This window comes from Sciurus carolinensis, unplaced genomic scaffold (genome assembly GCF_902686445.1).
Source record: "Sciurus carolinensis unplaced genomic scaffold, mSciCar1.2, whole genome shotgun sequence".
Lineage (NCBI taxonomy): Eukaryota > Metazoa > Chordata > Mammalia > Rodentia > Sciuridae > Sciurus > Sciurus carolinensis.
This window is the reverse complement of record NW_025920472.1, coordinates 1-25,448: the sequence shown is the minus strand read 5'-3', so window position 1 is coordinate 25,448 and position 25,448 is coordinate 1.

The following is a 25,448-nucleotide window of genomic DNA, read 5'->3' as shown; positions in this document are numbered from 1 at the left end:
ACAAGTGCAAGAGGCTGTTTATTGATACACAGGTGCCTGCGGGTGCTCAGCAAAACCTCAGCTGGAGCTTTGGAGAACTGGCACACCGGGCTTTGGGGAACAGGGTTTTTATAGGGTGAAGGGGCAGGTTTCATGCACACGGTAAGCAACAGGTTTCTTATTGGATATTTTGAATCCAGCACATAGGTCACCTAAAGGGTAAGGTGGTTTTTCAAATTTTTGCTTGACATCTTCATGGTTCCTGCTTATCAGTGTAACGGCCTCTGAGCAGGGTGTGCTGTTGAGAGCATGGTGGTATCTGTGCTGCTAACTGTCTCAAGGACAAACAGGACTGCTGGGCCCCTGTGCTTACCAAGGTTGTTAAGAGATATTTGTCTGAGGAATGTGCAGTTGCCTGGAGACCTTATCTGTCAAGGACGGGAGCGGGACTTAGCCCCGACTCAGGGTTCAAGGCATGGAGCTGGGGCCTTTCATTCCCCCCTTTTTCTTTATCATGGATAGAATCCTATATCCATTTGTCCATCCTGCCTCGGTTATGGAGAGTATTCATCAGTTTGCTTAATCATTTGGTACTGCTGAGTAAGGACCATAGTCTGGATTGTTTAAAGGGAATAATACAGACTTCTCCCGGCAGGGAGAAGGGGGCCATGGCTGATGTTCTAAAAGTCCCAAGAAGTGAGCGCACCCTTCATCTTTTATAGGTTAAAGTCTCTTTTGTTCTTCAGTTCTTTCCCCCCTTACCTTTCTCTCCTTCCTGCCTACATGACTAGGCCTGGTTTTGCATTAAGTGAGAAACCATGGGCAGGGGGAGGGCCAAGGTGATTCAGGCAGGTAAGGGCCCAGGGGGCATTAATTAGCATCTCCTTGCTTGCAGTCCTTGATAAAGGCAGGTAAATTTGGTAATCAATGAGCTCCGGAGATCCTTGACATTCCATTCTTCCAGAGGCAGTCTCCAACTTCCAAAGGCAGATGTCTTCATGGCTTCATTTCCTCGAATTGACCCGATTTCCTATTTCTACACTAACTACCTGTCCTTAATTCTGGCTTCATTTCCCCCTTTAGCTATAGGAACTCCCAACTGATTTAAGGAAAAGGGGGCGTCGGTCATTCTGGCTGCTTCGAAGCTGAAAGGGGGCAGCGAGGGGCAAGCAGTTTGGAGTTCCTTTTTTAAAAATTGGGTCAATCGAGGTGTCCAAGGTAGAAGTCTGGTTGGGGAAGAGCAGGTTGTAAAGTCATCTGGGGGTGGGTGCTTCTATGATAGAAGAACAAAAAGACATGAGTACTGAAATGAGATTAGTACAAAGTAAATGTTGCAGCATCTGGAACATGCCACCGAGTATCATGAAAATGACAGAAGTCAATCTCTCACCAGGCGGGTGGACGAATTGAGAAATTGTTCTCATAACTAGACCTAGCAAAGGCTGGAAAGGACAAGGCCTTTATTTGGGAACTTTAACATTGTCCAGGTTATCAGGAATGTAAACACAACATTTAACTCTTAATGTCATAGATATCCCAAAAAATATGGTTAAGCTACTTAATGTCATCTGATTTTTGTAAAATATCCCTTTATTGGTATAACCTGTGTTTAGTAGAGAGCTCTATACTTCTGTTACTTAGGGCTAGATAATCATACGAGCAAACATAGATTAAGTCTACCTGTGTAGCTTAGGAAGGTCTGCAGGCCTTAAACTGACTAAAAACTTCTGACTCTGGCAGTTTCTCTTGATAGTTATCAGGCACATTTGCTGAAGAATCTTTCTTTTATTTGTAGCTTCCAGTCTTTATTCTAGTGGGCTAATACAAGTGTACATCTTAAGTTACATTTAATTATTATTTCTTTTAAATGCCCAAGAATGGCTATATTTTGGTTTTCACTGTTTTGCTGGGTGTCTAAGATCAAGCTGGTCAAATTGACCTGGTTCCTGTCTTGTTAAAGAGTCAGCTGATTTCCCACAGGGGCCACTCGTAGAGAACTTAAGAGCAGCTTCTTAGCTCCACCAGTGCCATTGGTTAGGCAGGGTCTCCTTGATGAGGTGACTTCCTTTGGAAGCATTAAGGGATGTCTCCCTTTTTCCATGACCCTCCTCTGCAGCAGATGCACTGAGTGATTTTTCATCCTCTAGTCTCAACAATCTCCTTGATCAGGAGGTTGTGTGACACAGAGTTGCAAAGCTCCTTAGAGAAGTTCTCTTGTTCGTGGGTTCAGGCTGACTGAGGACAAAAGATCCAAATACTGGCCTATCTTGCCTTCTGTATTTAATTCCAATCTCTAAGTTTGATCTTAATCATCCAGCAAGCCAGTTTCACCAGTCATAAAGTAAGAGTACTGGGCTTTAACTTTAATGTCCAAAACTTTACAGTTATTTACTCTTTTATCTAACTGGAGTCTGCAATAGTACTGGAAGTTACCACTATCTGTTCTATAGGTGATGGCTTATTATCACAAGTTACCTAGGTTGCGTGTTCTTGAAGCAGCTACTTCTGCAAAACATTAACAGGTAACAGTTTCACAAAATGAAATTAGCAAGAGTAAAAATATATTCTGCTTATATAATAGCTATCTTGAATTTTGACTGAGAACCACATTATTTTCCCTATTTGAGATCATAGTAATTTTACAACAAAAACCAATTTTTTGATTATAACTTTAAATAAGCTGAAGTCTGACTTATTTTGGAGTCACTCTAACATGCAGTAAGGTGGGAGGCAGAGCCTTATCTCAGGTAAGGCGTGACTCTTTGCAGATCTTAAGTGTTCTAATTCTGATGTTGATCTTTGCTTCTTCCTTAAATATCATTAAGTAGTCTACATATACTGTTTCCTGAGTTTATATAAACTTTATAATTAACACAATTTAACATTGTATCTTAAAACATGAATCAAAGAAAGGCTGAGAGAGCTTTTAACTCTCCTTTTGTGTGATAAAGTGGCAAAATACCTTCATGTTTCACAAAATTATCCTTTAAACAAGTCAGGCTCTAACTTTTATAACTACATTTATATTTGAAATTCTTTATCTTAGTGTAAAAAGTTACAAATTTTACGTATACCCTATTGATAGCAGGTCCTATAATAGAACATTAAATGATAAAAATAAATCCCCAATTAAAATTTACTCTTTATAAGTTTAAGATTACCATTACAGACAAGTTTAATCTGGAGAATAGCAGCTTGATAAATTCCCTGCTTTAAAAACTTGTATACCTGGAAAATAGGAACACATTTAATATACAACTAGAAACCATTTCACAATTACCTTGACACTTTTTTTCTTACCAAATTTAGTTTTTTAAGAAAAATGTAGACTCTGTAACACAGTACAATACTCTAACAGTTGTTTAACCATAATTGTATACACCCCAATTGGTTAGACTAATTGTTCTAAAGAATAAAACTTAATAGACACAAAGTTAAGAGTAAATTAGTGTTTCTAAGAAATCCTTGCCATTTTACCATGCCATTTTACCATATAGATTAAACTTTGGTATATATCAGAACATTAGTATTTCACCTTAGGAAAAACCTTAAATAGCTTTAGCTGTTTCACATACATACAACCAACTTAGTTTCACACAAACTTGTTGAAACTTGCCCTTTACTTACACAGACTTTCTTAGCACTTACTTAGACCCTCATGTATTTCATCACACAAGCACTTTCTAACCCAGAAACATTTCCTTTTCCCTTTTACTAAATATATTTCCATACCCAGACCTTTTTATTTTCTCTTTCCTATCTGTTGACCCCTTTTTGTTCACATTCTGAAACAACTCTTATGAAATTTCTGAACTTAGATAAATTACTCTATTTTAATAAGATTAAATATGTTGTTGTTTATAGTACTCTAATTGAAACACAGTTGAAACTTTTGGGACCCTTTGTATATAGAATTCCACTTGTTAGGACATAACTCTTAGTAACCTTGTTTTTAGTTTAGTGATGACACAAAGCAAGTTTAAACCCTTTTTATTTACCAACCTATGAAAACACCAATAATGTTTAAGTATGATATTCCATGGAATTTAAGGAGTTAAGAGTACTTGATGTTATTTAACAATTAGCATTTTAACTTTGCAAATTAACCAGATGTCTCTACAAACACATTTGAGTAATCCCATACATGTTAACTCTAATTCACTTATTCTGTAAAAACCAAGAAAACAGGCAAGTGTCCTGAACAGTATTTGCTGTCTCTTTCCTGTTGATGAAAAGTCCTAGAAACAATTGATATTAGACATTTTATTAACATCAATATTTTATTAGCTTGACCACCTAGAGACTTGTGAGTTATTTTCAAAGACATTTTACTATTATTGGTTTACCCAATTTGAATTGAACCTTTAAATCACGTGAATTAAAAGTATTTGGATCCATTTTTAAATTTTAATTTTAAGAGCGCTCAGTTTTGATACAGACAAAACATGACACCAGACAGCACGACATACAAATAACACAAAATCAAAGGCCTTGTAACTTTATAGGTGAATCTCCATTGCAATGTAACAGATGTTCAAGAACTCTAGTTGAATAAAAAATAGAACTGATCAAAAAGAAAAAAGTCATTAACCTTGGTATGCAGGATCAAAATTATGAGCTCAAAAACACAGCATTAGAGAAAAACAAAACAAAACAAGAATCCTAGAGAATGAGTTAGTAATGTGTAGCAGCCCAGAAGTTTAAAACGGACACCTTTTTTTTTCTTTTTTTTTTTCTTATCTTCAGGTTACCCCCCTTTCCTGCTGAGACTGCTGCAGCCTACATTCCAATGCAGGCTTCAGCAAGGCCAGGCAGAAGGGAGGGACTTAACCCTTTTTCTTCCTGGTTGAGAAATCAGGTTAGGTTTGAATGCAGAAAATCACAAAACATTATTTCTTACTACTTTTGAGAATGGAGCTGTTGAGCTCTCTGCCTAGGGGGATTGGGGTAAACAAATCTCTCAGGAACAAGGAGAAGGACTGTAAAGTACCCTGCAATGAGTATACCCAAGCCTAAGATCGAATTAACACAATGAAGAATTTAATAGAAGGCAAGAGTAAAGACCTTATAGTACAATACACAAACAGACAGACATGTAGCGCGCCGAATCAAAAATTGGCTAGCTGGTACTTTGTCAATAAAAACAATTTCCAATTGTATCAAAGAGTTGCCCAGGTGCAACACAATGCCCAAATGGGGCCAAGAGTTAACCAGATGCGACAAGTCACCAGAATGCAGCACAAAAGCTGCTCAGATGCAGCACAAAATCCAGATGAAAGACCCTTCTTTGGGCCAGCCTACATTGAAGGTTGGCCATTCAGAAGTGCAGAGGGTTACCCACTTCTTCTTTTTGACCTTGACCGACAAGTTGCTGGCACGGTTTCGGACGTCTTGCCAATGGTCGAGGGTGAGACTCAGGGGGGGTTACCATGGATTTCCCCATTTCAGTCTCGCTAGTGGAAAGGAAGTTAAGAAACAGGCACAAGAGAACAAAGACAAGACAACAGATTACAAATGCTGCACGTCTTCAGCACAAACCGAAAGTACCAAGTGGTGTCAGAGAGCATAAGTCCCTCCGGCCAAAAAACAAATCCCAAAGAATCGGGCACTAGGTCCCCTGGGACGTCTCCCAGGGTGGCAGGGGAGAAGTCTGAGTTCGTCAACTCCTTCTCGGGCTGCCCAAAGTACAAAGTGACCACGTATGATCAGACTAACGCTGCGCTCAAGAGACGTGGAAACAGACATGCAGAGATTCAAGAAATATGACAACACGACAACGAGCTCGAGCTGGCCAGCTTACCTCCCAGTAGTTCTTCCAGAAGTTCCTCAGGCAGGGATTTGGGGCAGCAAGAACACCAATCTCAGTGGGACCTCCAGATGAAAGACTCTCCGTTCCCCTATCCGAGGAAGATCACGCGAAGACACTGGCTACAAGTGCAAGAGGCTGTTTATTGATACACAGGCACCTGCGGGTGCTCAGCAAAACCTCAGCTGGAGCTTCGGAGAACTGGCACACCGGGCTTTGGGGAACAGGGTTTTTATAGGGTGAAGGGGCAGGTTTCACGCGCGTGGTAAGCAACAGGTTTCTTATTGGCTATTTTGAATCCAGCACATAGGTCACCTAAAGGGTAAGGTGGTTTTTCAAATTTTTGCTTGACATCTTCATGGTTCCTGCTTATCAGTGTAACGGCCTCCGAGCAGGGCATGCTGTTGAGAGCATGGTGGTATCTGTGCTGCTGTCTCAAGGACAAACAGGACTGTTGGGCCCCTGTGCTTACCAAGGTTGTTAAGAGATATTTGTCTGAGGAATGTGTGGTTGCCTGGAGACCTTATCCGTCAAGGATGGGAGCGGGGCTTAGCCCTGACTCAGGGTTCCAATCATGGAGCTGGGGCCTTTCATTACCATTATCTCTCTCCTCTCTTCTCCTCTCTGCCTCCTCACATACACATTTTCCCCAGGAGCTCTTTGAGGGTAATTTGTTGGTATCATGTTCCTTTGCCCCTAAAAACAGTTTGGATTTTCCTGTGCATGAAGGCATTCTTTTTTTTCTTTTAATTTTTTTTTTTTTGTGAGTGTGGTGTGTGTGGATGGACACAATACCTTTATTTGACTTATTTTTTTTTTTTTTTGCGATGCTGAGGATCAAACCCAATACCTCACACATGCTAGGCAAGTGCTTTTCACTGGACTACAACCCCAGCCCCAAAAACATTCTTTTTTTAAAACCCATAGTACCATAGTAGTATTTTCAAAAAATTACATTACTACAATAGTACTCTATAATCTGTAGTTCTTATTTAAATTTTAGTATCCAATTCTGTCCTTTGCAGACTTTTTTTTTTTTTTTTTTTTTTTTGGTGTGGAATCCATCTAAGAATGAACATGGCATTTGGTGGTGGTTGTTTCCCTTCACAGGGAACAGGTTCCCGGTTTTCTCTTTATGTAACATTGATGCTTTTGAAAAGTTTAAGACCATAGTTTATTAAAATGTCCCCCAGTTTTGGATATGTCTGCTGTATACCTCCTGATTAGTTTCCCATTAAACATTTTCAGGAAGAATAGGATATGACTGATGTGTGGGCTGCTCAGATGTATCAAGAGTTAAATTTTGTTGGTTTGTTCCTTGGTGATGTTAACTTGCATTATTTAGTTAATGTGTCTATTAGATTTCTCCACTTCAAGTTTTATAATTTTTATGTATATATATATATATATATATATATATATATATATATGTACACACAGACACACACACACACACACACACAAACATACACACATGTGGGGGTTGTACTAGAAATTGAACTCAGGGGTACTTAACCACTGAGCCACATCCCTAGCCCTATTGCATTTTATTTAGAGACAGGGTCTCACCAATGTGCTTAGTTCCTGCTTTTGCTGAGGCTGGCTTTCAACTTGGGATCCTCCTGCCTCAGATTCACCAGTCACTGGGATAACAGAACCCAAAGACAAAACTTACTTTTATAATTAGCATATAATTTGTGGTGATATATTTTTTCTTTTGAACTAGGAATTGAGCCTGGGGTTGCATTACCAGTGAACCACATCCTAGCTCTTTTTATTTCTCATTTTGAGACAGGGTCTCACTAAGTTACTTATGACCTTGTGAAATTGCAAAGGCTGGCCTTAAAATTGTGAGCCTCTTGTATCTCCTGAGTAACTGGTGTGTGCCACTGCTCTAGGCTGTTTGAAATATTTTAAGACATGAAATTGATTATTAGTAAATTGTTTGTCCTTTTTCTTTTTTTCTTTATTAGTATGCTTTTTAAATTTTGATCAGGCTAAATATAAGAGAAGATATCTGACTTCCCCAGGTTAGTCAGTAAAATAGTTTGTATATTTGCAATTTTTAACAAATTTAATTGAATTAAAAAATATTGTTTAGACATGTGTTGAGTGCTAGATATTTTGTGATACTAAGGTTTCTTTTTTCATTACCTCTGATAATGAACTAATAGTAGTAATGATAATTTGGGGGTGAATGTGTAAGTTGTTTTCAAAATTTAAATGTTTTGTTTTTATTTTTTAAGTACAACAGTAAGTCTACCATTGAAGATGCTAAGAGTTAACCACACTATGGTGGATAAAGAAAATTAATAGCTACTTTTGAGGCATAAACTGTTCTGAGTTGTTAGGATAGTAATTATTATACTGTAGGAGGAATTGATCAAATAAATATACCTTAAAAAATACATATACTATGGAATTGAATGGGTTGTAAATTCTTATACTCTGCAGCTAACATAGTTGTGGTAATTTGAATTAAACATTAGCCTAATGATTTGTTCAAAATTTTAAATGATATCTTCATAAGTGTCATTGTGATACTTTTGGAGTGTTGCATCAGAAATAATTGTATCTTTAAAAGTTTGTCAGATTGTTTATTTCTTTTTTCCCTGAGCTTTTGAATTTTTGTGAAATGGAAATTATTGTTTGCTTTGGTGCACTATATCAGCTAATTGTGTCAGTAAATCTTTTCTTTAAACTGAAGTCAGTTGATTTTGCATAATACTCTTCTGAAACATTCTTTCAGTATGAAAAAGAACTCCAGATATAAGTTAATACTCTAGCTTTTTAAAAAATAAAAAATTATATTTTACTTTGAAAATTTTCCCATAAAACTTCCACTCTTTAACAAACAAACAAAACTCAATGAAAAATGTAGCTTGTTAAAGTTTGGATGTGGGATAATCCTTAAAGGCTTTAAGTGTTGGAGGTTTGGTTCTCCTCAACTGTGGAAACTTTAGGAGGCAGGGTCTAGTTGGACAAGGTGGGTCACTGAAAGTATACCCTTGTAGGACTTGTTTTGTCCCTATATCTTTTCTTTTGCTCTCTCTGATTCCCAGCTGCCATGAAATGAGCAGGTCTGCTCTGCCATATGCTCTCCACCAGGATGATCTGCCTTGCCATTGATCCATAGCAATGGGTCCAAGTGACCAGTGTATAAAACCATGAGCCAAGATAAATAATTACACCTCCCAATTTTGTCAGAGAGGTGGAAAGATAACTAAAACATAACCAATTAAGTTTCTGTAGGGATGAAAATGACTGTTAGCAAATGATTCATGCATTTAAAAAAATCTAACTTTTTTTTTGTCACTGAAGTTTTCTTTTCATTCACTGGATTTAGATGTTAGTCAACAGTATATTAAAACAAATAATCTAGGCCCCAGGAAGTATCACATTAACTGGAAAGAAGGCTAGATTCTGAATATTTCTGCACTTTGAATTTCCAGTTTACCTCCTGGTTGTGTTAATTGGAACAAAAATTACATCAATTCTGTAATATTTAGCTTCCTGGTCTGTAGAACAGGGTTGAAAACACCTACTCTTTTTACCTTACAGAGTTGTTGGCAGGATCAAATATGGATATTATTCCACTATTATGAAAAAAATTGTAATCAGTAAAGGGCTGTCATTAAATATAAGATCTGATGCCAATATAAAATACTTGTTTTTACATACATCTAAAATTATAATGACTTTATCATCCATTTTCCTACAAGTGACATTATTTCATCTTTCTTTATGGATGAATAATACTCTATCATATGTGTTTACATTTTCTTCATCCATCTGCTGATGGTCTCCTGGACCAATTCCATAACATGGCTATTGTTAGTAGTGCCAGAATAAATAGGTATATAGGTTTTTATTATACTTTGCTGACTTTGATGTATCCTGATAAAGCTGGATTATATGATAGTTCTATTTTTAGTTTTTTATGGAACCTCCATAATATTTTCCATAATGGTTTATCTCTTCACTCTTTTGATGATTTCTTTGCTGGGCCGAAACTTTTCAAGATGATGTAGCATCAGTTGTCAATTTTTGCTATTATTTCCTGAGTTATTGGAGTCCTGTTCATGAAATCATTGTGTGTGTACCTATGTCTTAAAAGGTTTCCATGTTTTCCTCTAGATTTAAAGTATGGGTCATGCATTAAGGTCTTTGATAAATTTTGAATTTATTTTTGTATAGGATGAGAGAGAGAGAAAGACATGTAATTTCAGTCTTCATTGGGTGTAAGTTCCGTTCTTCCAGTATCATTGCTAAAGATGCTGCTTTTTCAACATGTTTTTGACTGTTTCGTTGATAATCAGTTGACAGCAACTGCATGGGTTTGGTGCTGCGTTCTCTATTTGATTCACTTGTTCTACATGTCTGTTGTTATGCCAATACCATTGCTGTTACTAAGGCACAAGAGTACCTTTCAAAATTGCATATTATGATACTCCAACAATATTCTCTTTTGCTCAGAATGGCTTTGGCAATTCAAGATCGTTTATCCTCCAATCCGTATTTTGTCTTTTTTTTAAGTTTTGTGAAGAATGTCATATTTATTTTAATGGGGATTGCATTGCATTGAAACTCTAGTTACTTTTGGTATTATGGCCATTTCTCCCAACCCATGAACATGGGAGGTCTTTCTATCTTCTAGTGTCTCCTTCAATTTTTTTCAAGTGTTATATAATTTTTATTATAGAGGATCTTTTACTTCCTAGGTTTTTATTCTACTACGTTCACGAATTTATCAGTTCTATAAGACTTTTGGTGAAGTCATTTGGATTTTCTAAGTTGAAAATAGAATCATATATAAACAGACATAATTTGAATTTCTTTCCATTTTTCTTGCTGTACTTCTTTGGCTAAAGTTTTTAGTTCTCAGTGAGGTATGGTGGCACAAGTCTGTAATTCCAGCAACTCAGGAAACTAAAGCAGGAGAATAACAAGTTTGAAGTCAGATGCAGCAACTTAGTGAGACCCTGGCTCAAATAAAATTTAAAAAGGCCTGGAGATGTGACTCAGTAGTAAAGCAACCCTGGTTTCAATCCTTGTTATCCTTTTAAAATATATAATATATATGTATATATGTAATTATGCATAATATAATTATATATCAAATAACACTGCATTTTATATGTACACGTTATATGATATATAACAATTATATATATAAGTGTATATATATATATATATATATATATATATATATATATATATATAAAACATTTTTTATATCACTGGAGACTTAGTTTAGTGGTAAAATACCTTTGAGTTCTGCCTCCAGTACTGCAAAACATAAAAATAAACTTTCCAGTTCTCTATTGAATAAAAGTGGTACAGTGGACATCCTTGTCTCTTTACAATTTTTTTTTTTTTTTGTGGTACAGGGGATTGAACTCATGGCCTTGTGCTTGCGAGGCAAGCAATCTACCAGTTGAGCTATGTCCCCAGCTCAACTCATTACTAATTTTAGAGGAAATGCTTTAAATTTGTCCCCATTCAGAATGATGATGGCAATGGGATTGTGATATATAGCCCTTATTATTTTAAAGTATGGTCATCATTTATTGAGGGTTTTTATCATGAAGTAATGTTGAATTTTATGGAAGACTTTTTCTGATTCTGTTGAATTGATCATATGACTTTAAAATTTTATTTCTTTATTTATTGGTACTAAGTATTGAAGCTAGGCATGCTTTACCACATCCACAGTACTTTTTATTTTTTATTCTAAGACACAGTCTTGCTAAGTTGCTGACTCGTACCTCTCAGGCACAAGCCCTCTGAAATGATGTCCAGGATCTTTATAGCAGGCTCTAAGAAAATGAATGTGATGGATGAAACAAGTGTTGACAATGATGTGAGAAGCACAGTTTTGCAGTACATAATACCATTTTGACCCATGCCTCATGCTGCAAGATCAGAATTGTACAAAGTTTAAAAGCTGAGTATTGAAAAATGGAAGTGCTATGGACTTTTCTGTAGGGCAAGAACTGCAGAAACCTGTTGGAAATCATAAGATAAATTCAGTGAACACATACTAAATTATTTTTTCATTGCTAATGGTCTGCCAAAATAAACCAATGGACATGAATGCCTTTGCAAATTCATGGCTCCCTCCTGTTGTTTGCATTGATTAAAATTATGCTGATTTTGGTTGTCCAACACATGACCAATGAGGAAAGACTTTTCTTCTACCATACCAGAAGCACCAAAACACCAAAATTTACACAAGTATAGAATTGGAAAGCCAACTCTAAGTGATAGCTATCAAAGTAAATAGTTCTCCTCATCAGAATTTAAAACATAATAAATCCCTACTAAAATGGAAAAATGTAGACCTGATATGGCTGAAACCTGAATTTAAAAAACAGAAAATTTTAAAGAAAAACTAAAGTTGTTATGATAGTTATTGTCCAGGGACAACAGATTCTAAAACATTCATAAAATACAAAATATTTTTTTCTTTTCAATGGTTATATGCACCACAAAAATGCTGCATGCCTAATATCCCTGATTTCCTTCTTTAAATGTGAACTTTCCAAATAGATGTTTTTGAGTAATGCATACTCTTGAAAAACCCATCCAAAATTTATGCAAAACTATGGGAAAGATGGGAACACTGTCTCCTAATCCGAATTCTACACAGCATGGCTTCAGAATATCCATCAAAATGCATTCTACTGTCATGTACAACTAATTTTAAATAATAATAACAAATATACTAAAAAATAGCAAAAACACTATAAAAATGCTTCATTAGAGTTGTGACTGGACCTACAATAAAACAGAAAAGCAGTTTTTAAATATCCATCATGACTCCTGAGTGACATCAGAAGAAACTAAGATTTTTATTCAGCACAGACTCATTCAATTTCTTTAAGGAAAATAATATATTCCCAAAGCAAAGTAAAACACAGTGAGAAAACATAGTGCCAAAAACAGCTCTCTTTTGTCATCAACTCTAGGTTTCCCAGCTAACCTTTAGGTTGACTGCCGGGGTCCAGCCCTAGCAGGAGTCCATGGGTTCCACACCGGTAAACGGGGCGCGGGGAGACAGCGTCGGCGATGGATGGAGAATGAAAGACACAGACTCTAGTTCTGGTGCAATCAATCCCACTTTATTCTGGGGAGGGCTGGGTTTATATACAGTTTTCTTCAGGCTATAATGGCAGTCTTGTGGTTAATATTAAAGAAGTTTTCAAAGCACAGGCAGAAATTGTTTTTAACAAGGAACAGAAAATTATGAGAAAACAGTAACCTTACAGATTATCCTTACCTATTCACAATTGTTTTAAAAATATCAAACTATTATTATCTAAACTCTATGTGACCTAAAACTATTCTTAATATTCTCGTGGTTAAAACAATAGACAAGTAATCTCATGTGACTATCTCTACTAGGTCCATCTGGTTAATATCTGAATTGTTGAGTTAAGGGGTACAGGAGGGCAGCGGTCTCAATTGTAATTGTGTACCAACGTTTATTATAGGGGTGACATATTCTTTGTAGGAAGGAAGGAATGTTATGAAACCTTATTCTCTTACCTCACCATCACACATGAACAAAACCATCGTTAAGATTTAACCAGCCTGTTGGAGACAAAGGCAGATCTACAACTATTTTCTCCAGAGGCTTTCAGGGACTCATTGCACGGTTGCAAAATTATTTTTAATTTTGTTAATGGTAAAGACCCATTGTTTTTCAGATTGTAGGTAATATTTTCTAGAATTTTTGTTGTATTCCCTTCATCCCCTTAAGCAATCCGTTCAGACTGAAATGAGTAATATATTATCAGAAAAACACAGCAGAGAAAACACCATGCTCCGGAGCAAAACATCCGGCAATTCCTTTTAGGATGAGCCTTTGCAATCATCCTCCAGAGGATCTTTGTCAAGCACTGGATGGAATTCCGGATGCCCCCGCAGCTCCCCCTTTCTTATTTTGTAAAGTGAAGAGGCCTTCTTGAATTTTTATTTTCTTGACTAGTCTGAGGATTACTCGGAGGACGACTGGAAGACAAAAAAATTAAAATTAAAATACATACTCCAATCAAGCCATATTGTAATACTGTATTTAGGAATGTACTATTAAATATAGTTGTTTTTATATTATGAAACATTTGGGAGGCCAAATTATCTGCTGGAACAACCGAGAGATGAGCCTGACTCAACATTCTTATTTGTAGTTGTAAAGCATTGATATCTGGTGCTATATTAGTATTATTCCAAACTCCTCTAAGGTGAGTTTTAACTTGTTCCCAATTAGTATTATTATCAACCATTAAAGGAGTAATACAAATCCATTTATAATTAGCATGACATCTAGTGGTCATTCTAGTTTGAATATTTTGAATCTCATTTCCCATAAAGAGAATAGCTTCTTTAAGGGCATTAATTCTAGTTTCTAATTTTTTATCAATTTGTTCTTGTGCCGCTAAAGCCACAGAGACATTATGAGATAAATCATTTACATGTGAAGCGGTATGAATTTCCTGTACAAGCGCTGTGGTCGAGAGAGCTAAGGAAGTGATTATACTGATTAAAGCTGTTATTCCTAAAATCAAAGCTGCAACAAATCTTTTTGGTCTTAAAAGTTCATTAACTGTTTTTAAAATTTCAACACCTGGATCATCATACCAAGATTCTGTAAGATTGACTGGCAATATAACATAATTAGGCTGATGTACAATTAAAAACACCTTTAAATCTTTAGACATGGTTGAATTAATACAATTAGTAAGAACACAATCATGACAATAAATGTTATAAGCTTCCTTATTTTTAGTGATATTGAAATTATTTATGGTAGACATGAGAATAGCATGAGGAGCATTTATACAAGCACGTACTGCAAAGTCATTGGGTTTACTTAACTTAGGTCTTTGTAGTAATACTACATTAGTAGCTGCTAATAGTTTATACAAGTCAGGAAAGTAAGAGAATTTACCATTTATAAGGTCACTCCGATAGATGGGTGTTACCCATCCAGGAGTAAACCATCTATGAATAGGCTCATTGGTATGAAAAGGGTTAAAATTAAAATGTACTGTTTTATTTCGTCTTATCTTTAACCAAAGTTTATAATCAAAATCAGGAGAAGACACAGAATAATCTGTAATATTAGTAGCAGAGCCTTGTGGCTTAAACTGTAGTGCAGTATGATGAAAACCACATTCAAACCATTTTGGGAAATCTGTTTCTAAATTGAGTAGATTCCAAGAGCTGTCTTTACGACTGTTAAAGTCGTCACACAGTTTAAAAGGAGGCGGTAAAGCCACTGAAATATTTGTATCATTATAATTAGCATATACAAGTAAGGTTATCTCTAGGGACCATACATCTCTTTCATTGTCTTCTTCTCCTGGAGAATCAGTAATGTAAGTCCTATAACTTAAAGGGAGACATCCCAATGGCACATGTAGATTATCTGTACTAAAGCACATTGGTGTCTCTTCAGTAATTCCATGAAATGTAATTGTAAATGCTATTTTATGTGGTATTAAAGAATCTGAAATCCCTCCAAGTAGTTGAGGCTCATTAGTAAATACTTTAATATTAGATCTGCTCCAAGTAGTTGGATGCAGTAAGGGAGGATTTGGAAAATAGGTCCAGTAAGCTTTCCCCTCATTATCATAAGCATGAATAGGCAGTACCTGAGTCAAAATGAGAGCAATCAATGCAAAAAACAAAGCCTCTGGGGTTTTAGGTTTTCCGGAGCTGTTCACCGTGTGTTCAGCAGCGGCAGTCAGGCGTTTCACTTGTCCCCAAGTCGGCAGGTCTGAGTAGCGCGTTGCGGATGATTGTGCAAGATGCAACTTTTTCATCTTAAATAATAGCCCGTTTTTGTCCCTCTGATTGGGTTGGTAAGGGATCCAATACTTTTTGTTCTTCCTCCTTCGAATAGGGCTCATTGTAGTGACGTATTAATCTGTCTGGAATCCACAAAGGTGTTTCTGCATCCTGTGGAAATACACAAGCATAGCCTCGACCGGAGGTTAGCAAGACATCAGGTCCTCTCCATTTACCAGATAATAAATCTTTCCATTTTACTAAACTTTGTTTTGACCTTTTACTTTCCCAATATCTCATCATTGCAGTATTTCCCTCTTTGTCAGTATTTAGATGATTTAAAACAAATAAAGCACATTGTAAAATATGATGTGGGGAAGAGTATTTAAACTCTCCCTCTTTTAGCTTATTTATTTGTATTTTTAATCTTTGATGGCTCCTTTCTACTATTGCTTGTCCTTGTGGGTTATAAGGAATTCCTGTAGAATGAGAAGTATTAAACCTGGAACAGAAATCTTTAAATGTTTTTGATGTATAAGCAGGAACATTATCAGTTTTTAATTTTTTAGGCATTCCTAAAACAGAAAAACAAAGGAATAAATGTTGAATCACATCCTTGTAGGCTTCCCCAGTTCTGGCTGAGGCCACAATAACATGAGAAAAGGTATCGACTGTAACATGAATATAAGACAATTTTCCAAATTCTGATATATGAGTTACATCCATTTGCCATAAGACATTAGGTAAAAGTCCTCGAGGATTAACTCCCATCTGTGGAGAAGGAATAAATGTAGGACAAATATGACAATTTTTAACAATAGTTCTGGCTTCTTCTCTAGAAATATGAAATTGTTTTTGTAAGGCAGATGAATTTTGATGATGATTTTTGTGTGATATAATAGCTTCTTCTATAGCTGTTAAAATAAAATTTTTAGTTAAGTGATCAGCATGGGTATTCCCCTGAGCAAGGGGACCAGGTAATCCAGAATGTCCCCAAATATGACCTATAAAGAAATGTGAAGTTCTGTTATGAATTAGATATTGAAGTTCTTGTAGCCTATGTATAATTTTAGATGAAAAGGAGAGCGTTGTTGTTTCTATGGTTGGAAACAGTTTAACAATGTATAGTGAGTCTGTGTACAAGGTAAAGGATTGAGCAATAGTCCTGAAAGCATAGATGACTGCTTCTAATTCAGCTGTTTGTGCAGAAGTTTCTTGTGTCCATAGAACTGTGGGTTGAGAATTAATTATTGTAACTGCTTTTTCATTTGATGACCCATCTGTAAATATTAACATAGCATTGTTAATTGGAGTTGAGGAGCACCATTTAGGAAATATTATTTCTGTTTGAAATAAAAAATGTAGTAAAGGATTATTGGGCAAGTGAAAAGAAATTTTTCCTGTAAAATTTAGAAATGCAATAACCCATTGATCATCAATTTGTAATAATTGATCAAATTGTTCTCTTGTGTAAGGAATAATTATTTCATGCATTTCACAAGCAAACAATTCTTTACTTCTAAATCTGGCCTTTAATACCAAAGAAGCTACCATAGTAGGATAAGACATTAATATTTTCTTTCCTGATACTGGTAAGTGTATCCATTCAAGTGGATCATTTTGCCATAAACAACCTGTTGGAGTATGTTTCATTTTTAGCACAATAAAAACCCAAGGCAAGTTATAATTAACTTGTTGCAAGTAATGTTTTAATTGCAGTTTCAACAACTTGTAAGGCTTGTTCTCCTTCTTTAGTTAATATTCTACTTGAGTTAGGATCTGAATCACCCTTTAATATTTCAAACAAAGGTTTTAAATCATTAGTTGAGAGTTTTAAATAAGGTCTAATCCAATTTATATCTCCCAATAATTTTTGAAAATCATTTAATGTTAATAGTTTGTCTTTTCGAATTTGTAACTTTTGAGAGCTGACACAATCTGTTTTTATAGTTCTTCCTAGATAATTATAAGGAGGTTCCTGTTGAATTTTATCAGGAGCCACTATCAGACCCCACCTCTGTAAATCTTTAATCAAATCCTGTAATATTATTTGTAACAAATGGCTTTGAGAATGTGCAATCAATATATCATCCATATAGTGAATCATATAGCAGTCTGGATACTTTTGTCTACAATTAATTAAAGCTTGATCTACAAATTTTTGACATAATGTAGGACTATTTTTCATTCCTTGAGGTAATACTTTCCATTGAAATCTTTGATAAAGCCTTTGTAAGTTAGGCGATGGTAAGCTAAAAGCAAAACGCCGTCTATCTAGTTTAGCTAAAGGGATAGTAAAGAAGCAATCTTGTAAATCAATGACTAATATGATAGCCTTTAGGGACAGCCACAGGAGAAGGACATTCTCCACTAGCTGCAGAGTATAAGGGGAAGTAGGTCCTAAATCTTTTACAGCTGCTTTTAGTTTTTTTTTTTTTTTTTTTTTTTTTTTTTTTTAACATTTTAAAAGAGAGAGAGGCTCCCAATGAGGCTCTCCTCCCTCATCTATAGCCCATACTACAGGGCAACAAATACTAACATCTCCCTGTTTTTGTGCCTCACTAACAGCACCTAGAAATCCTACCTTTTGGACTTTCCTTTTTATTTTATCTGGGGGTTTAGGAAGGGCCGGCACAACAGGAGCTACCAAAGGTGGATCCTCATTATGATATCTGAAAGCGGCTTCTTCCAAATCCTCCTCATCAGACGGGGAGAGCTGATCAGGTAGACCTTTCTCCTTTTTCCCGTCTTCATCATCATCTGATTCACTTTCACTTTCACTCGGAGTTTCCTCTGTATATTTTTTAACCGAGGCTGTCAGCAAAGTCTCCTTTGCTGACGTTTTGTCTGGTGATCTTACCCTTTTACTTAGCTGCTCACTTTCATGTCTAGGGTCTAAACAGTCCCTAAAAAGATTCCACAATGCAAAAGCATCCGCGGGGACTCTTTCATTGCCATATAATCTATGATATGCATGCATAGCATCGCCTACCTTTTTCCAGGTTTTAACATCTAAGTTTCCCTGTTCAGGCAACCAAGAGGCACATTCTTGCACAAAATGAAAAAATCTTTTTAATTGAGCTGTTCCTACATGCATTCCTCTTTTAGTTAATAAGTGCTTAGCAATATCAATAAATAATGCTCTTTCTTTGCTTTCACTACCTCCCATGGTAGCTGTTCTTTCTATCCCTGCCTATCCTTTCTCGGCCTTCTCTACCGAGGGGTCCGCGGCACCCCAGGCAGGATCCTAGCTGTCTCGAAAAGGAAAGAAATTAATAATAAATGGGGGGTTTACCAGAGTGCCCCACGTTGGGCGCCACTTGCCGGGGTCCAGCCCTAGCAGGAGTCCATGGGTTCCACACCGGTAAACGGGGCGCGGGGAGACAGCGTCGGCGATGGATGGAGAATGAAAGACACAGACTCTAGTTCTGGTGCAATCAATCCCACTTTATTCTGGGGAGGGCTGGGTTTATATACAGTTTTCTTCAGGCTATAATGGCAGTCTTGTGGTTAATATTAAAGAAGTTTTCAAAGCACAGGCAGAAATTGTTTTTAACAAGGAACAGAAAATTATGAGAAAACAGTAACCTTACAGATTATCCTTACCTATTCACAATTGTTTTAAAAATATCAAACTATTATTATCTAAACTCTATGTGACCTAAAACTATTCTTAATATTCTCGTGGTTAAAACAATAGACAAGTAATCTCATGTGACTATCTCTACTAGGTCCATCTGGTTAATATCTGAATTGTTGAGTTAAGGGGTACAGGAGGGCAGCGGTCTCAATTGTAATTGTGTACCAACGTTTATTATAGGGGTGACATATTCTTTGTAGGAAGGAAGGAATGTTATGAAACCTTATTCTCTTACCTCACCATCACACATGAACAAAACCATCGTTAAGATTTAACCAGCCTGTTGGAGACAAAGGCAGATCTACAACTATTTTCTCCAGAGGCTTTCAGGGACTCATTGCACGGTTGCAAAATTATTTTTAATTTTGTTAATGGTAAAGACCCATTGTTTTTCAGATTGTAGGTAATATTTTCTAGAATTTTTGTTGTATTCCCTTCATCCCCTTAAGCAATCCGTTCAGACTGAAATGAGTAATATATTATCAGAAAAACACAGCAGAGAAAACACCATGCTCCGGAGCAAAACATCCGGCAATTCCTTTTAGGATGAGCCTTTGCAATCATCCTCCAGAGGATCTTTGTCAAGCACTGGATGGAATTCCGGATGCCCCCGCAGCTCCCCCTTTCTTATTTTGTAAAGTGAAGAGGCCTTCTTGAATTTTTATTTTCTTGACTAGTCTGAGGATTACTCGGAGGACGACTGGAAGACAAAAAAATTAAAATTAAAATACATACTCCAATCAAGCCATATTGTAATACTGTATTTAGGAATGTACTATTAAATATAGTTGTTTTTATATTATGAAACATTTGGGAGGCCAAATTATCTGCTGGAACAACCGAGAGATGAGCCTGACTCAACATTCTTATTTGTAGTTGTAAAGCATTGATATCTGGTGCTATATTAGTATTATTCCAAACTCCTCTAAGGTGAGTTTTAACTTGTTCCCAATTAGTATTATTATCAACCATTAAAGGAGTAATACAAATCCATTTATAATTAGCATGACATCTAGTGGTCATTCTAGTTTGAATATTTTGAATCTCATTTCCCATAAAGAGAATAGCTTCTTTAAGGGCATTAATTCTAGTTTCTAATTTTTTATCAATTTGTTCTTGTGCCGCTAAAGCCACAGAGACATTATGAGATAAATCATTTACATGTGAAGCGGTATGAATTTCCTGTACAAGCGCTGTGGTCGAGAGAGCTAAGGAAGTGATTATACTGATTAAAGCTGTTATTCCTAAAATCAAAGCTGCAACAAATCTTTTTGGTCTTAAAAGTTCATTAACTGTTTTTAAAATTTCAACACCTGGATCATCATACCAAGATTCTGTAAGATTGACTGGCAATATAACATAATTAGGCTGATGTACAATTAAAAACACCTTTAAATCTTTAGACATGGTTGAATTAATACAATTAGTAAGAACACAATCATGACAATAAATGTTATAAGCTTCCTTATTTTTAGTGATATTGAAATTATTTATGGTAGACATGAGAATAGCATGAGGAGCATTTATACAAGCACGTACTGCAAAGTCATTGGGTTTACTTAACTTAGGTCTTTGTAGTAATACTACATTAGTAGCTGCTAATAGTTTATACAAGTCAGGAAAGTAAGAGAATTTACCATTTATAAGGTCACTCCGATAGATGGGTGTTACCCATCCAGGAGTAAACCATCTATGAATAGGCTCATTGGTATGAAAAGGGTTAAAATTAAAATGTACTGTTTTATTTCGTCTTATCTTTAACCAAAGTTTATAATCAAAATCAGGAGAAGACACAGAATAATCTGTAATATTAGTAGCAGAGCCTTGTGGCTTAAACTGTAGTGCAGTATGATGAAAACCACATTCAAACCATTTTGGGAAATCTGTTTCTAAATTGAGTAGATTCCAAGAGCTGTCTTTACGACTGTTAAAGTCGTCACACAGTTTAAAAGGAGGCGGTAAAGCCACTGAAATATTTGTATCATTATAATTAGCATATACAAGTAAGGTTATCTCTAGGGACCATACATCTCTTTCATTGTCTTCTTCTCCTGGAGAATCAGTAATGTAAGTCCTATAACTTAAAGGGAGACATCCCAATGGCACATGTAGATTATCTGTACTAAAGCACATTGGTGTCTCTTCAGTAATTCCATGAAATGTAATTGTAAATGCTATTTTATGTGGTATTAAAGAATCTGAAATCCCTCCAAGTAGTTGAGGCTCATTAGTAAATACTTTAATATTAGATCTGCTCCAAGTAGTTGGATGCAGTAAGGGAGGATTTGGAAAATAGGTCCAGTAAGCTTTCCCCTCATTATCATAAGCATGAATAGGCAGTACCTGAGTCAAAATGAGAGCAATCAATGCAAAAAACAAAGCCTCTGGGGTTTTAGGTTTTCCGGAGCTGTTCACCGTGTGTTCAGCAGCGGCAGTCAGGCGTTTCACTTGTCCCCAAGTCGGCAGGTCTGAGTAGCGCGTTGCGGATGATTGTGCAAGATGCAACTTTTTCATCTTAAATAATAGCCCGTTTTTGTCCCTCTGATTGGGTTGGTAAGGGATCCAATACTTTTTGTTCTTCCTCCTTCGAATAGGGCTCATTGTAGTGACGTATTAATCTGTCTGGAATCCACAAAGGTGTTTCTGCATCCTGTGGAAATACACAAGCATAGCCTCGACCGGAGGTTAGCAAGACATCAGGTCCTCTCCATTTACCAGATAATAAATCTTTCCATTTTACTAAACTTTGTTTTGACCTTTTACTTTCCCAATATCTCATCATTGCAGTATTTCCCTCTTTGTCAGTATTTAGATGATTTAAAACAAATAAAGCACATTGTAAAATATGATGTGGGGAAGAGTATTTAAACTCTCCCTCTTTTAGCTTATTTATTTGTATTTTTAATCTTTGATGGCTCCTTTCTACTATTGCTTGTCCTTGTGGGTTATAAGGAATTCCTGTAGAATGAGAAGTATTAAACCTGGAACAGAAATCTTTAAATGTTTTTGATGTATAAGCAGGAACATTATCAGTTTTTAATTTTTTAGGCATTCCTAAAACAGAAAAACAAAGGAATAAATGTTGAATCACATCCTTGTAGGCTTCCCCAGTTCTGGCTGAGGCCACAATAACATGAGAAAAGGTATCGACTGTAACATGAATATAAGACAATTTTCCAAATTCTGATATATGAGTTACATCCATTTGCCATAAGACATTAGGTAAAAGTCCTCGAGGATTAACTCCCATCTGTGGAGAAGGAATAAATGTAGGACAAATATGACAATTTTTAACAATAGTTCTGGCTTCTTCTCTAGAAATATGAAATTGTTTTTGTAAGGCAGATGAATTTTGATGATGATTTTTGTGTGATATAATAGCTTCTTCTATAGCTGTTAAAATAAAATTTTTAGTTAAGTGATCAGCATGGGTATTCCCCTGAGCAAGGGGACCAGGTAATCCAGAATGTCCCCAAATATGACCTATAAAGAAATGTGAAGTTCTGTTATGAATTAGATATTGAAGTTCTTGTAGCCTATGTATAATTTTAGATGAAAAGGAGAGCGTTGTTGTTTCTATGGTTGGAAACAGTTTAACAATGTATAGTGAGTCTGTGTACAAGGTAAAGGATTGAGCAATAGTCCTGAAAGCATAGATGACTGCTTCTAATTCAGCTGTTTGTGCAGAAGTTTCTTGTGTCCATAGAACTGTGGGTTGAGAATTAATTATTGTAACTGCTTTTTCATTTGATGACCCATCTGTAAATATTAACATAGCATTGTTAATTGGAGTTGAGGAGCACCATTTAGGAAATATTATTTCTGTTTGAAATAAAAAATGTAGTAAAGGATTATTGGGCAAGTGAAAAGAAATTTTTCCTGTAAAATTTAGAAATGCAATAACCCATTGATCATCAATTTGTAATAATTGATCAAATTGTTCTCTTGTGTAAGGAATAATTATTTCATGCATTTCACAAGCAAACAATTCTTTACTTCTAAATCTGGCCTTTAATACCAAAGAAGCTACCATAGTAGGATAAGACATTAATATTTTCTTTCCTGATACTGGTAAGTGTATCCATTCAAGTGGATCATTTTGCCATAAACAACCTGTTGGAGTATGTTTCATTTTTAGCACAATAAAAACCCAAGGCAAGTTATAATTAACTTGTTGCAAGTAATGTTTTAATTGCAGTTTCAACAACTTGTAAGGCTTGTTCTCCTTCTTTAGTTAATATTCTACTTGAGTTAGGATCTGAATCACCCTTTAATATTTCAAACAAAGGTTTTAAATCATTAGTTGAGAGTTTTAAATAAGGTCTAATCCAATTTATATCTCCCAATAATTTTTGAAAATCATTTAATGTTAATAGTTTGTCTTTTCGAATTTGTAACTTTTGAGAGCTGACACAATCTGTTTTTATAGTTCTTCCTAGATAATTATAAGGAGGTTCCTGTTGAATTTTATCAGGAGCCACTATCAGACCCCACCTCTGTAAATCTTTAATCAAATCCTGTAATATTATTTGTAACAAATGGCTTTGAGAATGTGCAATCAATATATCATCCATATAGTGAATCATATAGCAGTCTGGATACTTTTGTCTACAATTAATTAAAGCTTGATCTACAAATTTTTGACATAATGTAGGACTATTTTTCATTCCTTGAGGTAATACTTTCCATTGAAATCTTTGATAAAGCCTTTGTAAGTTAGGCGATGGTAAGCTAAAAGCAAAACGCCGTCTATCTAGTTTAGCTAAAGGGATAGTAAAGAAGCAATCTTGTAAATCAATGACTAATATGATAGCCTTTAGGGACAGCCACAGGAGAAGGACATTCTCCACTAGCTGCAGAGTATAAGGGGAAGTAGGTCCTAAATCTTTTACAGCTGCTTTTAGTTTTTTTTTTTTTTTTTTTTTTTTTTTTTTTAACATTTTAAAAGAGAGAGAGGCTCCCAATGAGGCTCTCCTCCCTCATCTATAGCCCATACTACAGGGCAACAAATACTAACATCTCCCTGTTTTTGTGCCTCACTAACAGCACCTAGAAATCCTACCTTTTGGACTTTCCTTTTTATTTTATCTGGGGGTTTAGGAAGGGCCGGCACAACAGGAGCTACCAAAGGTGGATCCTCATTATGATATCTGAAAGCGGCTTCTTCCAAATCCTCCTCATCAGACGGGGAGAGCTGATCAGGTAGACCTTTCTCCTTTTTCCCGTCTTCATCATCATCTGATTCACTTTCACTTTCACTCGGAGTTTCCTCTGTATATTTTTTAACCGAGGCTGTCAGCAAAGTCTCCTTTGCTGACGTTTTGTCTGGTGATCTTACCCTTTTACTTAGCTGCTCACTTTCATGTCTAGGGTCTAAACAGTCCCTAAAAAGATTCCACAATGCAAAAGCATCCGCGGGGACTCTTTCATTGCCATATAATCTATGATATGCATGCATAGCATCGCCTACCTTTTTCCAGGTTTTAACATCTAAGTTTCCCTGTTCAGGCAACCAAGAGGCACATTCTTGCACAAAATGAAAAAATCTTTTTAATTGAGCTGTTCCTACATGCATTCCTCTTTTAGTTAATAAGTGCTTAGCAATATCAATAAATAATGCTCTTTCTTTGCTTTCACTACCTCCCATGGTAGCTGTTCTTTCTATCCCTGCCTATCCTTTCTCGGCCTTCTCTACCGAGGGGTCCGCGGCACCCCAGGCAGGATCCTAGCTGTCTCGAAAAGGAAAGAAATTAATAATAAATGGGGGGTTTACCAGAGTGCCCCACGTTGGGCGCCACTTGCCGGGGTCCAGCCCTAGCAGGAGTCCATGGGTTCCACACCGGTAAACGGGGCGCGGGGAGACAGCGTCGGCGATGGATGGAGAATGAAAGACACAGACTCTAGTTCTGGTGCAATCAATCCCACTTTATTCTGGGGAGGGCTGGGTTTATATACAGTTTTCTTCAGGCTATAATGGCAGTCTTGTGGTTAATATTAAAGAAGTTTTCAAAGCACAGGCAGAAATTGTTTTTAACAAGGAACAGAAAATTATGAGAAAACAGTAACCTTACAGATTATCCTTACCTATTCACAATTGTTTTAAAAATATCAAACTATTATTATCTAAACTCTATGTGACCTAAAACTATTCTTAATATTCTCGTGGTTAAAACAATAGACAAGTAATCTCATGTGACTATCTCTACTAGGTCCATCTGGTTAATATCT